Below are 16,301 nucleotides of genomic sequence, written 5' to 3'. Positions count from 1 at the left end.
ATTCAATAAATTAAAATATGTGACGTAATGGGCAATATCAAACTTGCTGCATATTTCCATTTTTACTCTAAGCAAATTAGATACTTTTAAGAAAATACGCATATCTTCTGAACAGAATACATCCGCTGGCATAAAGGAGTGTGAAGTCTGCTGTTAAAACCACTGTTAACAAAGCTTTGAGAATAAAGGACTTCACAAAATGAATAATGTAAGAGCACTCTTAAGTTAGGGGGAAATTTATACTTAGGAAAATATGAAATCTTAGACTCTGATAGTGTAATGACACAAACACCAGAATTGCATTTTGGTTTTGCCTATACCATCCTGATTTTTGAAAAGTGAATTCTAAAGATATAATTGTTAATGTTTATAATGTTTTTATCATAAATGATATCAAAAGAGAAACATACATATTTAAAAAGGTAGTGTACCCATAAGCAATTCCCCTCAACAATGCAGAGAAAGTAGTACTTTAAAAAAGGGAGAATTTAAAAGAAAAATAACTACTAGAAATCAAATTTAGATCTGGTTTATATGAAATGTTTTAACACTGTACATAAAAGTTCAATTTACCTTCACAATGATCAAGAATACTGCCCATTACTGTCACAGTTTTCCACATATTACATAATGAACTTGTAACATTTCTTTCTAGCTTCCTACTGAATTGTGAGCTATTACTTGTTTAAAAACCACATCATTTTTCTGTTGCCATGATTTTTATTTTTCCAACAAAAAACCAAAGTGCATTGTACGCCCTTTGGCCAGTCTTGTATGTGCCTTGATCCAATGCTACATGTATTCAGCTTTTAAAACTCGACAAATTTTTCATACTTCCTTAAATATGAAAAATTATAGTCTTATTGCTGAATAAAACAAGAAAAAAGTACAAAATAATCGTGCTTGCTTTTTCGGGATTATGTTACTATCACTAAAGTAGCAAATTGCCCAGCACATTATTCCTAAGCACCCCCATGTATTTTTCTAGGCATAAAAATAAACGTTGACTACAAATAAAAATATATATATAGCAATATCTCGAGCTTGTGTATCATTTAACTTTAAAGAGTTCAGTGTTTCATGAACAAATTAACTTTCTATCATTCTTTTGGAATACTATTATTTTGCTTATTCACTCCAAAGATGGAAAACTTCAGAAGTGGTTCTGTGATCTTTCAGTCTTTTTTACGTTGCTGCCATTGTCCTTACTGATACTTTTTAAAATGGTCTTTGAAAAACTAATATTTTTTTTAATAGCTTTTTGGTAGTATGAGTTGGCATTACAGGATTTGAAATCTCAGATCTATCACTTACTAGGTATGTAATTAAAAGCAAACCACTTTCTCATCTCTTACATGAGATGATATGTATGGAAACTGCGCAATGTTCAACCAAATTAAGTTACTACTATTATGATCAAGAAAGTTTACCATGTGTTTCCAGAGGTTTGTTAGATATTTCTGCTTTTGCTAGTCCACTGACAAACATCTCCAGCGGCCTGTGAAATGTTATTTATTATTCATTTGCCATCTACATATGTTTCCCAATAAGTTTATCTCTTTTGACTTCTTGTTATGAAGAATACCTGTTTTCTAGGAATAACTTAGCAAAGACTCATGTGATTAACCTTAAATATAGGGAACGTTTTGTGAAGGAAGTTTGACTTTTGCTTCCAGAGGTTTTAAGTAGTTCAGCTACAGTGCTGCCAGAAAGGATGATTCCATTATATCGCTATAAACCTATGAGTTTATAATAAGCCAAAAGCCAAAAGATTATATTGACTAATTTCCAATTAGTGCATCTTTCATGAGCACAGGAAATTTTATGTGTGTTCTAATACATGCATTTTAATTATTTTACCTGGGATAAATCAGAAACGGGTTTTATATCAGGAAATATAAATAGCAACAATAGTGTAAAAGTTTATTCTTTTCCTAGGTCTATGAAACCCAAATGCTTTGCTGAACAAATATATATATGTATCTCCTTTTAATAAAATGATAAAATACAAATATCTACCTTAAAGGGCACTAAATTTATTATAAATACATATGCATATATCCCAAACAAATGTTCACAATTTTTACTGATCAGGCACTAACAGAAAATTGTAGGAAAAAGAAAAATCCCATCCTGAATATACAACTTATAGATTTAACAAGAATACTATTGAGGAAGCTACCAAAAAAAAAAAAAAAAAAAAAAAAAGAGGGAAAAATCACTCCCTTGCTGAATGTTTGACAAAAATCAAAAACTGTTTTTGGATGCAGCCACTTGTAACTGCATTAAATCACTGTATTTACACTCTCATTCCCTATTAAAAACAACACTGTTCTCTATCTTTCAGCAAGGCCTATTTATTAAAAGTATTCCCCTGTGCCAAATGAACTAGTAAAAAAACTTTGCTTTACTAACTACAGTTTCTGAGTAAAGCACATTTTATAGCTATATGCCAACATGACAGTTTTCCTGAGGAATCCAAAGAGACCCATATGCTTTAAAGCACCTGAGTCGTGGGTGTTCAAGGAACCAATCTATCACTGAATTCACTTTAATATTAGCTCATCTGCTGCTGAAAACAATAGTGGCATTTAAAGTTCTAATTCCTTTCTCCTACTTAGCATGATTAGCAAATCCTAATTTAGCATAGTCTTAGAATTAAAACTATTGTGTTTTGTTTTTGGACCTTTGGTTAAATTAGCAAAAAATAACTCATGCTTATAAATCACTTTGATAAGAACTTCAAAGTTCTCTACAAATAATCTCAACAGCCAACGACCTATATGGAATGATTTCTACATTATAAATAGCAGAAGCATTGGCTTCAAGAAGTATCCTGTCTAGAGGATGTAAGGCATAAACATATAATCTAATGAAAGTCTACTGTAACTGCAGTATAGGAAAATAACTATCTATCTGGATGGATTAAAGAAGATCTCATGAAGGAGGTAAAATGAGGGCTGGAATTGAAGGATAAGAAAATATTTAAAGAGAAAACAAGAAGAGTAGATACTGGCCATGTAGAGAAAATGGTGAACAGTCATGGAGATAGGAAAACAGGGACAATGTTTCTCAATGCCAGCTTTGGTCACAATCACTTGGGGAAGCTTTTATTAAGATAACCAGGCTTCAATATAGATCAACTAAATTTAAATCTCTCAGATTAAGGTTGGGCATTTAAAGTTTTCTTTAATTCCAGGGGTGCCTGGGTGACTTAGTTGGTTAAGTGTCTGACTTTGGCTCAGGTCATGATCTCACGGTTTGTGGGTTCAAGCCCCACATAGGGCTCTGTGCTGACAGCTCAGAGCTTGAAGCCTGCTTTGGATTCTGTGTCTCCCTCTCTCTCTGCCCCTCCCCTGCTTGTGCTTTGTCTCTCTCTCTCTCTCTCTCTCTCTCTCTCTCTCTCTCTCCCTCTCTCTCTCTCTCAAAAATAAATAAACATTAAAAAACAATTTTTTTAAGTTTTCTTTAATTCCAAAAGTGATTCTGATGCAACTGAGGATTACGGATTTTGGAGGTATTTGGGGAAAGGCCAATAGGTCTGCTGAAATACAAGGTTCATAAAGGAGTTAAGGCTGGAAAAGCTTTTTTATGTAAGCAGTGTGTTGAATTCCAGCTAAGAAGTCTGGATGATATGCTTTGGCAATGGTTTCTGGGCAGCTATGTAAACAATTAGTGTACTTTAGGGACATATTGTAGAAATAAGGAATATTGAATGAAGAATGAATGAGAAGAAAGAAACGGAGAGTAAGAAGACAAGGTAGAAGGACATGCAGTATTGCAGGCAAGAGAAAACAAGGGCCTAACCAGTGGAATGGGATTTAAAAAAAGAAAAAAAAAAGTATAATTCAAAGATACAGGAAAGGTAGAATTCCTAGGAATTAGGAACTGAGGAAGGAATGAAAATTGAAGGTGATGACTTTTAGCCAGGTAAGTAGAATGTTGGTAAGGCACTTAATGATGAAAACTACTAGAAAAAAATCTCAAAGTTTTTTGTACATTTTAGGTTTGAACAGGTGACCATATGCACAGTATAGACTTACACTGGCTAGTGACCCAGCTTAGATGATAAATTATAATTGCATTAGGTTTTAAAATACTTCTATGTTATCCATCTGGAAATGTCTATTGGGAAGTTGGAAACGAGGGTATGGGAAGAGATCCGCAACAGTCTAACACATTATTACTAAAGGTGAGAGGGTAGAAGACAGCAGCAACAGAAGTGAGCTGAGGGAGGGAAAAGAGATGAGCCACAGGGACACCCACCCTTTATGGGGACAGAAGACAGAGAGCAGTCAAAAAAACAAAAACAAAAGCCAAAAAGGGGCAATTAAAAAGGAGGAAAATCATCACAAGGAGAATATTATAAAATCAAGGAACTACAAATATTAAAAAAGGAGGATGTCAAAAGGTAGTCTGGAATTTAGATTTGGAAGAGGACACCGTTTAAAATAGAAAAGGAGGAGATAGCCAGGGATTTTGAAGCAGTGTCAGCAGAGTAAAGAGGTAAAAGCCTCTAGGATATTGACAGGATAATGGGAGATAAAACAGAAACAGTGATCAGGACTACTCTTTAAGAAGTCTTGAGGGTGAAGGGATCAAGATAGATAAGGAAAGGAAGTGAATACCAAGGGGAATATTTACTGTCCTTAGGAATAAGATGGCGTATAGAGATAAGAATCTACAGTGAGAACAGGGAGCATATTTGATAGAAGAAAACTGGGATGCAGGAGAGGTGTGGTCCAAGTCATGCTGTGAGTCTAAGATGACTGAAGTAAAAGTGTGACTGAGAAGCTGCAGTTTTTGAAGAGTTACCAGCAAGGAGGACAAAGTTACGGAGAGAGTGGGGAAAGGGTTGGAAAGAGGGTAAGGTTTGTAAGACAGGTCCTAAGGAAGATGGGGAAATGTCCCCGAGATGAAGAGGAGGGAGATGATGATGGGATTAGGTGATACAGATATAAAAAAAAGGACTTCCTAAGAAAGGGTTTTTGAGTAATGGTGACAGAAACATATTCAGGAAGTGATCTTTCAGGGACAGAGAAAAAAAAAATTTTTGAAAGTCCCTTCCTATATTCTACACCCCTCCCCTACCAAACTTTCATCAAATAGTGACAGGGAAGGTATAATCCTCAGGGAACAGATGTCAATTAATTCAATGTCATGGAAAGAATGGTAAGAAAAATGTCAGATACAGAGGGAGTTAGAACCCAAAAGTGGAAGACTGCAGTAGGCCCAGGGGAAGCAGTTAAGAGATGGGCCCAAAAGGAATTCAAATTCCCAGATGGAAAGACACACAAAACAGAAAAATAGAGCAGAGGAGGGCCTTGCACTTAGGACTCCAGCAGATGATCTCAGTTAAAAGGATGTTGGTCATGAGAAGTTAGTAGAAACTCCTGTTCTAAACAGTATACACATTCTGAACAGGTGAAAGAAAAAGAAATAGAATAACCAAATTAAACTTGCTCTATTCTTTGAACATCAAAACAGAATGAAATCTAATTTTATCTCAAAATATAGACTGAAGAAGTATTTCTACTTTTATCAGTCTTTCCCACAAGTATCAAAGGTAACTCCTGGAGAACAGGTAAGCAAATCACATTATGAATCCCTCCCACTTCCTACCCCCACCTCCTTCTCATTTTTATATTATTTGGGTGAAATGAGATTAGAAATGAACTTTAGAACTGACTTGACAGTTTTCTGTTTTGGTTTTTTTTTTCCTTTTTTTAAAAGGCTTCAAAAGGAAGCATGCAGCCACAGGGGTGGGGAAGTTGGGGATAATGGGATTTTACAGACTGATTGTATGCACACATAAAAGAAGCACTTCTTTTTCAAGGCCAGCTGGCTGGGGCAGGGAGGAGGTGAGGGATAGTCTAGGAAACTACTACCCAAACTAATTACCCTTCTGAATATACATCATGGCTCTGATAACTGTGACATTACAAAGCTGAGGCTAGTTCATACCAGTGCTGTATTGAAAGGGCATGGAATCACTGCCACATTTTAATTTCCTAGATGTGAAGAGCAATGTTGATAAAAAGGAAAAAAAAAAAAAACAGTAAAGATTAAGTAAAACAAAAATCTAACAAAATTCTCTTAAAAATATGTTCTAAAAACATTAGCAATGTCTCACACATACAGTGGGCTTAATGAATTTTTGGGATACTGTTTGTTAAGGACTTTGTCAAGCACAGTGCTAAGTATTTTATATATTTTAATCTCATTTAATTCACACAATAACTGTACAGATAATTTCTATCCACATTTTTCAGATGAGTAAATTTTTTTTTTAATTTTTTTTTTAACGTTTATTTATTTTTGAGACAGAGAGAGACAGAGCATGAACGGGGGAGGGGCAGAGAGAGAGGGAGACACAGAATCGGAAACAGGCTCCAGGCTCTGAGCCATCAGCCCAGAGCCTGACGCGGGGCTCGAACTCACGGACCGCGAGATCGTGACCTGAGCCGAAGTCGGAGGCTTAACCGACTGAGCCACCCAGGCGCCCCCAGATGAGTAAATTAAGGCTTTGAAAGGTAATGAGATATTTTATTCATTCAATATTAATGATTTACTGAGCACTCACTCAATAACTGTGCTTGGAGCTGGGTATGTAGCACTAAACCAAAAAGATATGGAGATTATAGTTGGAGGAGGTGGGGACTCAGATATTAATCTAAAACTGAATGAACGTGAAGTGAAAAGTTCTGACAGAAGCCATGAAGGAGAAAAATATGGTGCTATGAATGAGCACAACACAACTTAGATTCAGTGGTAAGGGAAAGCCTAAGACCTGAGGTATAAAGAGTAAGCTATGTGAAGAATAAGGTAAAGAGTGTTCTGAGCACAGGAAAGGGGTGTATTAAAGTTTCAAGCAGGAAATCAGCTTAGTGAATCTGAAGATTGAAACATATCAGGGGGCTCAAGCTCTGTGAGCAAGACAGAGGTAAGTTCAGTGAGGCAGGCCCAGATCTCAGTATGCAAGGTCTTGCAGGCCAAGGCCAATGTAAGGAGTCTGGACTTCATTTTAGTGAATGAAAAAAAAAAAAAAAACACTGGAGGATTTTTAACCTGGTAGAGGAGAGGGTGAAGGAGGAGGAGAAAGATGTGTGGGGATTATACTATCAGATTTCAATTGCAATAAGGTCACTAGCCATTATATAGAAAATAAGTAATATGGAACAGGATGGTGGTAGTGAGGAGAGAAAGGAAAGATGCCAAATATATTTTAGAGCTGTAATGGAATCGTTCTCAGAGTTATATAGTGAGTGGTGGAACAAGGACTCTGTCTGATCCTGAAGCTTGAGCTCTTAACCACTCTCTTTAAATACATTTCTTAATAACTAAAAAAAGGAATTTGTCCACCCCCAATTATTTCCTTTTACTGAGATAACAACTAGAAGACATTTTTAGGATTAAATCTCAAAACACTTTAATGGTGCAATTGTGCATTTCCCCCCAAGGCTTATGGACCCAGCCCTACAATGCTAAATGATATAACTTCTGGAGGTCAGTAGTTAATGGCTATAAACTACCCAGAAAATAACACTTGTCTTTCTTGTGGCTTTCAATAAACTTAAACTCATAGTTGGCAGAAAAATCTTAATGTCTGAGTTCACTGCAGCACATCTTTATGATTCCTTTGTGTCTTCTAAGAGCCAGAACGGAAGTGCCAAATCACCTAACCTATTTGCCAGGCTTGGTGCTGAATTTGAGAAATATAACCCATGAGTATTACTGCTTTGCCTACAAAGGTAAAGAAATGTCAAGAATTATTTTACAAAAAATTACTGAAAACCATTAATTATCTTTGAATTACTAAAATGTTTTATTCACAGTATACTAACAGACATACTAAATACAGACAAGATATTAGAGATCTACATTTAATTCCATATTCATAGAGTCTCAGAGCTAGCTAGAAGAGATTTCATGAACGTTGGTAATGTGTACTAACAAATTTACTTTTTTCTAAGTTTATTTATTTTGAGAGAAAGAGAGAGAGAGACAGAGAGAGAACATGAGTGGAAGAGGATCTGAGAGAGGAAGAGAATTCCCAGCAGGCTCCAAACTGTCAGCACAGAGCCCAACAAGGGGCTTGAACCTGTGAATCATGAGATCACACCCTGAGCCAAGATCAAGAGTCAGATGCTTCACGGACTGAGCCACCCTGGTGCCCTTGTACTAACAAATTTAAAAGTTAATCTGTTCTTTGTTTTAAAACAATACAAATTCAAAAACAAAAGTTGGTAATTCAACTGTAACTGGTTTACAGTTTTTAAAAAGTTCAAAAAGGAGGGGCACCTGTGTGGGTGAGTCAGTTAAGCTGCCAATTCTTGATTCTGGCTCAGGTCATGATCCCAAAGTCATGGGATCAAGCCTAACATCCTCCGGCTTTGCACTGACAGCATGGAGCTTGCTTGGGATTCTCCCTCTGCCCTTCCCCCCCTCCCCGCCCCACTTCCCTCCCCACCCCCTCTCCCTCAAAATAAATACATAAATAAAGTTAAAAAAAAATGTCCATAATGGAAAAACAAGGAGCTACTCTACTCTATAAATCACAATATGCTTCTAACTACTTTATTATGAATGGCTCATGGCATTCTCCCTATGAGAGTTAAATGTTCCCTTTACTGTTGTTGTTATTATCTAATATGCTAAATAATTTTATTTATGTGTTATTATCCCTATCAAAATTCAAACTCCATGAAGGCAAGGAACTTTTTTCTCCTGCTCTTTCACCTAAATCCTTCCAACCTGTAGAACTATCTCTAGCAGACACTCAAAAAAAAAAAAAAAAAAAAAAAATTGTTAAATGAATGAATAAAAGAATGAATGAGCTTCAAAGGGTTCTATCACTAAGCATCATCTGAGACAATCTTTGTGAAAGCACTTTGTAAACTGTGATCCCTTCTATGATTGTAGAGTATTATCACCATGTACTGAGCACTCCATACCCATTATCTCCTTTACTCCCCAATTCACAAAACACACGTAGGTTCAAACTGATTATGCAACTCACCCAATATCACACAATATAAATGGTAAAATTAAGACTCCAAAAAAATAATTTGATTCCAAATGCAAGGATCTTAACCCTACATCTGTCTTTTTTAGGTTGCTCTCTTCCTTGTGACATGCTGACTGACTCCAAGTATGTAAAACAAAATATACTAAAACACTATTAAATTGTATGTACCGTTGGTATTTGAGATGATGACTAAGAGCACTGTCTTTGAATCAGACAGATCTGGGTTTGCATCTAGTTTCTGCTACTTAGTTGGGGTATGGCCTTCAACAATTTAGCCAATTTTGCCAAGCCTCAGTTTCACCTTCTGTAAAACAGGATAATAGTGTCTCTGTAATCGTAAGGAATAAATTACATATTTCAAATGGAGCACTTAACTCATACTTGACTCTTAGTAAATACCCAGTAAATTTTATTTTCACCTTTCATGATGAAGAAATATTCACCTGTATATGATATTAGAACTATCATTTGAACATAGGGTGACAAAAAAAGTGGAAAGTAAGGAAGCAAGATCAGCAGACTTTCTCTGCATTTCTATTTTCCTCTGAACCGTGAACTGATTGCACAGAAGCAAATACTAACAAAGGCACACCTTTCTTTCTCTCCCCAACACAGGATTGGGCTCCTTAAAACACCTTGCTACCCTTTGGTAAAGGAACAAGTAGGAATGTCAACTGCTAAAAAGTGGAAGAAATAACATTTTTTTAAAAAATATCTGTTATCTTAAAGCTGTTAGAATGGTAATAGTCTTTATAGTTTCCAGAAACCCTATAAAATTTTTTGTTGTAGAAGAACAAATATCTAGATGGTTACTTGTTAAATAAAGTCACACAGTTACTGAAGTGAATCAGTGTAGGAGCACCAGGGACAATGTTTCGGATGAATTAGCCCCTGCTGGTGGGAATCATTTTTATCGGGAAAGAGAGAGTGATAGCAGCCAGATACAGGTCTCAGGAGACTACAGTCTTCTGTTTAAGTGCAACAGCAAACTGCATAATCCTGGCTATCCCCTTCTAGTTGTAAATCTAAATTAGCATGCCCTTGCTCATAAAGGGGAGGCTGGGAGGGAAAAGGAGAGAGAGGTTTTTTCTTTGGTTTAATAAACACGTTTAAACAAGAGATTCTTATTTCCTGGTTTATCAGGTATTGATCTTTTCCAGGTACAGGAATTTACTTAACATGTTTTTTTCAGAAAATTCCTCTTTGAATGTTAACTAATATACTTAAAGGGTTAGGTCTAAAAGAGAAAATTAATTTCAATATTTATTATAGTGTTATAGTATTACCTAGAAGAAATGTGCTGGTTCACAAGCACATTAAACCTTCTCACCTCACCAGACAAATTTCACGAGTTCTATTCCAATTGTTCACCTTTCCTTAGAAATCCCAGACAGAGAGGTAGCAGTAGGGGCCATTAAAACCAATTAACACTTCTCTTTCATTTGGGGACAAATAAGAGAAAAAGAGGAGCAGTTCAAGCTAACTCTTTAATGAATGCATACATTTATAAGTGATTTCAAAGTAAGGGAAAACATTTACTTGTGACAAACTGCACATGTGTAAAATATTTAATGCCCAAATGAAGGCAATTAAGTGTAATTTCTTCTCAAATGTGCACAAAATGCATAAGAATCCGCCAAATATACTATCTTTTAATATTAAGAAATATAGGGTTAAGAATCTCTTTAAAGTATCTGAATCCCTTGCTCTACTTGTAGCCAGTCTATAGCAGATAACAGAGTAACCAATTTGTTTTTTATTTTTATTTTATTTTATTTATTTATTTTTGAGACAGAGAGAGACAGAGCATGAACGGGGGAGGGGCAGAGAGAGAGGGAGACACAGAATCGGAAGCAGGCTCCAGGCTCTGAGCCATCAGCCCAGAGCCCAACGAGGGCTCGAACTCACAGACCGCGAGATGGTGACCTGAGCCAAAGTCAGATGCTTAACCGACTGAGCCACCCAGGTGCCCCACCAATTTGTTCTTTAAAAATCTTTCTGGGACAAGAAATTATATATTTCAGACTCTCTTCTAAAACTTAATGTCCACACTGAAGTGTTTTCATATAGATGTTAAACGTAGACATTATTTAATGTAGACATTAAAGTGTTACACAATGACCTTCTAGAAAGCTCCCAGTAGATACTATTCTTTGTGCAAAATACTGTAGAAGTGACAAGATATCAGCATATTCAAACATGTCATTCTTCCATATAGGGTAATAGTTAAGAGCACAGAATTTTGGAGTTGTGCCAACCCAGGTTCAAGCCACACTGGTTCTACCACTTACTAGTAAGGTAACTCAGGGAAAATTACTTAATTTCCCTAAACTTGCCTTTCTTAACTCTACTTTATAGAAGTGGCAAATGAATTTAAACTATGTGTGCTTCACGGCACCTGGGTGGCTCAGTCAGTTAAGTGTCCGACTTCAGCTCAGGCCATGATCTCACTGTTCATGGGTTCGAGCTCCACGTTGGGCTCTGTGCTAACAGCTCAGAGCCTAGAGCCTGCTTCGGATTCTGTGTCTCCCTCTCTCTCTGTCCTTTTCCCACTTGTACTGTCTCTGTCTCTCAAAAAATGAATAAATGTTAAAAAAAATTTGAAGTATATGTGCTTAGTATAGTAGTGCCTGATACATTAGTAAGTACATAGCATTTAATAGCTAAGTAGTTAGCCAAGGACTAATTGTTCAAATTCTGAAATTCTATTTCTTAGATCCAAAGCCACGCTTTCCCACTTGTTCCTTATTTGGCACTGGAAAAATTATTTCACCTCCCTCTACTAATACTAATAAATACACGAAAAATATTAGAAGAGGGTTTTGTACATGATAAGTGCTTAAAAAATAATTTTAAAATTACTTCAACAAAGTCACATAAAAGCTGAAATTTAAAGAGCATATCAGAGCAATTTTCTCTTCTGGTATTTGAATGGACTTGCATTAGAAATAAATGAACACTATTAACCCACATCCAGAAATCTTTCCTACATACCAATAGGCAATTACACATAGTACACACTCCCTAGTTTCAGGTTTCCTAGACTTGTCTGATGATACAAATCACCCAGAGACTATGACTGAGCAGGTCTGGGGTGGGGCCTTGGAATCTGTATAATCAGCTTCCCAGGTAAGTGCTACATTGGGCAGGCTCAAAACCCTGCATTAGTTAAAGCTGCACCCAAATGCAGAACCTGGGAAAAATAGCATGCAGTTACACCCAGTGAGCAGACATATTACAAGTACTATGTAATAGAAATGGGTATTTTAAAATGATTTTTTATTAAGCAATTTTGTTGAATATTTATCAGTACCAAATATTCATTAAGCATGTATTACAATTCACAAAACAGTACATGAAAACTCATGAGAAAACTATTACTTAAAAATTAATGTCATCTGGGAAGTGAGAGTGGCAAACAGAAAGGAAGAAAATATATTTGACAAAGATACACATAAATTACGTGTTACCATTTGTCCCTAGGAGTTCAGAAAGTACTGGGGCAAGGGTTTTATTGGTCAAGAGGTCTGGTTCTTCAAGAAGTCTGTTATAGTTATTTATGGCATTGCTGCCATTACTAATGAGCTAAAAATGCTAATGACTGAAGAACATTCAAATAACAAATTCACTGCAAAAATAATTTATTTTTTTAAACGTTTATTTATTATTAAGAGACAGAGAGAGACAGAGCATGAGCATGGGAGGGATAGAGAAAGGAGACACAGAATCCAAAGCAGGCTCCAGGCTCCCAGCTGTCAGCACAGAGCCCGACATGGGGCTCGAACTCACAAACCGCAAGATCATGACCTGAGCCGAAGTCGGACGCTTAACCGACTGGGCCACCCAGGCGCCCCACTGCAAAAATAATTTAAAGGGTATAACCAGTTTCTCCTTGACTCTTCTGAATGTTAGTCTTTAGAAAGTATAGTTGATCTCTCATTAGTAAAAATTAGCACAAACTTGGATCTGCATTTTTTCAAGAAAATAAAAACAAAGCTTCCATTTTCCTAAGTTTCCACACCCACCCCACATATATGCCATGTACGTGCCCAAACTATGAACAACTTCTACAATTGAGGGATCTAGAATCTACATCCTAGTAGAAATACAAGCATAAACAATTTTGTAAGGAAACTCAAGTGCAAGGATGCCAAAAATAGGACCAATGATATTCTACTGCATGAAGAACATTTATATACAGCAAATGTGTATATGTATCAGTATAATAAGTCATTAATTACATTAGGCATGTACATTTTGTGGTCAAGAATTATTGCTGTTTGAGACCCAATGTAGTAAGTGGAGATGTAAAACAGTGAAATCATTAGAGAGTTCTCTGTAATCTCCTCATTACAGAATTGCTAAATACTGCATGAATTTGGAATAAAATGAATTTAAATGCAGTCATTATAGCTATTCAAATATTACTGACCCATAGAAACATTAGTTAAAATAAAGCATCTACTAGGTATTATTTAAAATAGGATCCACGGAAGCAGGCACAACACTTCAGGCTTTTAAGTTATTCACCGCCTCAAGACTTAGGAAAATAAAGGACCACTTAGAACTCCTAACTAGTCCTGAGTGGTCATGACTGAGTGGTGAGATGATAGGTAGATTTTTTTTTTTCCTTTTAATTTTTTGGTTTTCCAAAGTTCCTAATTAAAAAAAAAAAAGTACTGTATTCTTTTTATGACTAGGGAAATTAATTCTTTCACTCAAGGATATTATCTGAGGGATCAAATTTATTAGTAAGACCATTTAAAAACTCTAAAGAAGCTGTATCATGGTCTCTCTCAAAGAAATCTGTCATAGGTCTTCTTCATGTTATCCAATAAAAAATAACACAAGAAAAAATAATAATACAAGGGCTGAAATTCCATGTGCTACTTCCAAATGTAGGCCTTCAAAAGGATTGTTCACAGTGTAATGCTAAGTGATGATAACAGTTTCACTGAGAGTGATAAAAGAACCCTATTCACATGGTGTGTAATCCAAAAACACAGTGGAAATGCAGTGAAAGCTGGCAAATAAAAAACGCTTATCTTCTCTGAGCAAAAGGAGATCCAACTCTTCTACGGATTGTCCTTACAAGTATAGGACCTAACCACTGCTAAGGCTTTCATCACTCATCCCTCACCCTTTCTATCTCAAATTTCCTACTCCCTTCACCTTTATTCTTTCCTATTCTCTTTTTAATTTTGGCTTATCTCCACAACCAGTTCCTTTAGGAGGCATTCAAAGGCATTGCTATTCCTAGAAATTTAAAAAGGGACAATTGAAGACAGACCTTGGAATATGTGCAGGAGATCTATGCAGCCTCCTATGCAGACAAACATGGGCACTTCCTAGAACTAATCTCCAATTGATTTCTTAAGGGATACTACATTTGTAAAACTGGTTTAGTCATTTTCCCTTGAGACTTCTCCAAATTTTCTTAAGCATCATGCTGGTCTGGTTAAGTCTAAGTTCCCTGACTTAATGCTGTTTTAGAAGGTAATAAGGATCCATAGGACAAGGAATTCACTGAGTCAACAGCCTTACTGACAGGCATCTATCAAAGTGAGTACCATACAATGATCTGGACAAAGTCAAAAGATGTAAGCCATTTTAATCCAGCGCCTTCAGCTACTTAAGATCCAGATTCCACTGTTCACTGCAAGACTTCAGCTAACATATTCTTCAATAAATCAACACAACAGAACTCAGCAGTACCTAGTGACAGAGCTCTCTGAGGTTCTCAAACTGAGAACTGTTAGCATTGGGTTTATATAGGGCAGAAACAACTTAGGAGGCAAATAACATAAATGCCATCACCATGTTCCAGTCCAGAAGTTTTTATTACAGCAAGTTTAGCTCTGGGCAAGCTGCCGCAATCAGCACATTGAGATGGCAAATACACTGACTGTATTTTCCTTGTAAGCAGTACATAACACTTGGGCTGTTCCTGAGAAGGATTCATGAAACAGCTCTAATCAACACATTATAGTTGGAACCGCTAGATGTAACATTCACAGCTTGTATCCCTTAATTGTCAAAACTGTTTGCTTTCCAGATGAACATTGTCAACTTTAACTTTCAGTAAAATCAACCAAAATTGTTCATCAACTGTCATGGCAATCCCTACCCTTCTACCACCAATGACATTCTCTAAGATATAACTCAACTGTTAGAAAAGAAAAACTAGAAATGGATACAAATGACAAAATAATTTACCAAAATGTGTCATCAGAAGCAAAGTGAAGAGAAAATTTTTCCAAGAAATTTCAAAGAGCATTGGTAATGCTGATAGTTCTTGCCAAGTTGTGGTAATATAAGGCTTAATAAACAGGGTGTCTTCTGAAAGCTAAAAAGTCTTAATTATCTTACCAGATTAATGTTTCGTTGTTTTGTGATCTAACACATTAAGTTACTAACATCAAATTTCATAGCTTAAAAAAAACTTGACAACTATCTTAGACTATGTCCAAAATACATCATTTCTCAAATCAATTAAAATAACTGAACAATTAATAACATTTTAAAGAAAAAGTGAACAGATGAAGCCTATACTATCCTCCAGTTTATTTTTAAAAATAAAATAAAAAATAAAGAAATGCAAAAAAAAAAAAAGCCAAATGTTTTTATCAAAGCCATAGTGAAGAAAAACTTAAAGGGTAAAGTGCCTGCCTCTCATCTATCCAAGTTACCAGTTGAGAACAAGATTCAAGTGTCTTTCCCATTCCACAAACAAATTCAGGACCATACAACCATAGGTATCTTTGGCTGTTTATTGTTTTGTTTTAATTTGGGTTTGTTTGTTTGGTTGGTTGGTTTTTAGTAGGCTACCTGCCAAATGTGGGGCTTAAACTCACAACCCTGAGATCAAGAGTCACATGCTCTACCAACAGAACTAGCCGGGTCTCCCTTTGGCTCTTGAATCAACATTAAGAGTTAAACATTTTTTTAATGTTTATTTATTTAGAGAGGGGGGTAGGGATAGAGAGAAAGGAATAGAGAGAATCGCAAGCAGGCTCCATGCTCAGCATGCAGCCCAACGCAGGGCTCTATCTTACAACCATGAGATCATGACTTGAGCAAAAACCAAGAGTCAGACACTCAGCCAATTGAGCCACCCACACACAAGACTTCATATTTTATGTCAACTTTATTATATCAATAGGGAGGCCATCTCATTTTCAAATTATGCTAAAATTTTCAAACTCATGGTAGTAAGTCTTCCCTAACTGGTACTTTACTTTCCTCTCTGATACTTGTACTTTACTTTCCTCTC

The 16,301-nt window shown here is 36.1% G+C and overlaps 1 protein-coding gene across 1 annotated transcript in view; it reads right to left on the bottom strand.

The window, feature by feature from the left end:
• Nucleotides 1-16,301, bottom strand: part of MACROD2 (mono-ADP ribosylhydrolase 2) — a 2,036,271-nt gene that overhangs the window by 1,686,457 nt on the left and 333,513 nt on the right. The window lies entirely within an intron of this gene.

This window comes from Panthera uncia (assembly GCF_023721935.1).
Source record: "Panthera uncia isolate 11264 chromosome A3 unlocalized genomic scaffold, Puncia_PCG_1.0 HiC_scaffold_11, whole genome shotgun sequence".
Classification (NCBI taxonomy): Eukaryota; Metazoa; Chordata; class Mammalia; order Carnivora; family Felidae; genus Panthera; species Panthera uncia.
Note: the sequence above shows the minus strand (reverse complement) of the source record. Positions and strands in the feature narration are given on the sequence as shown.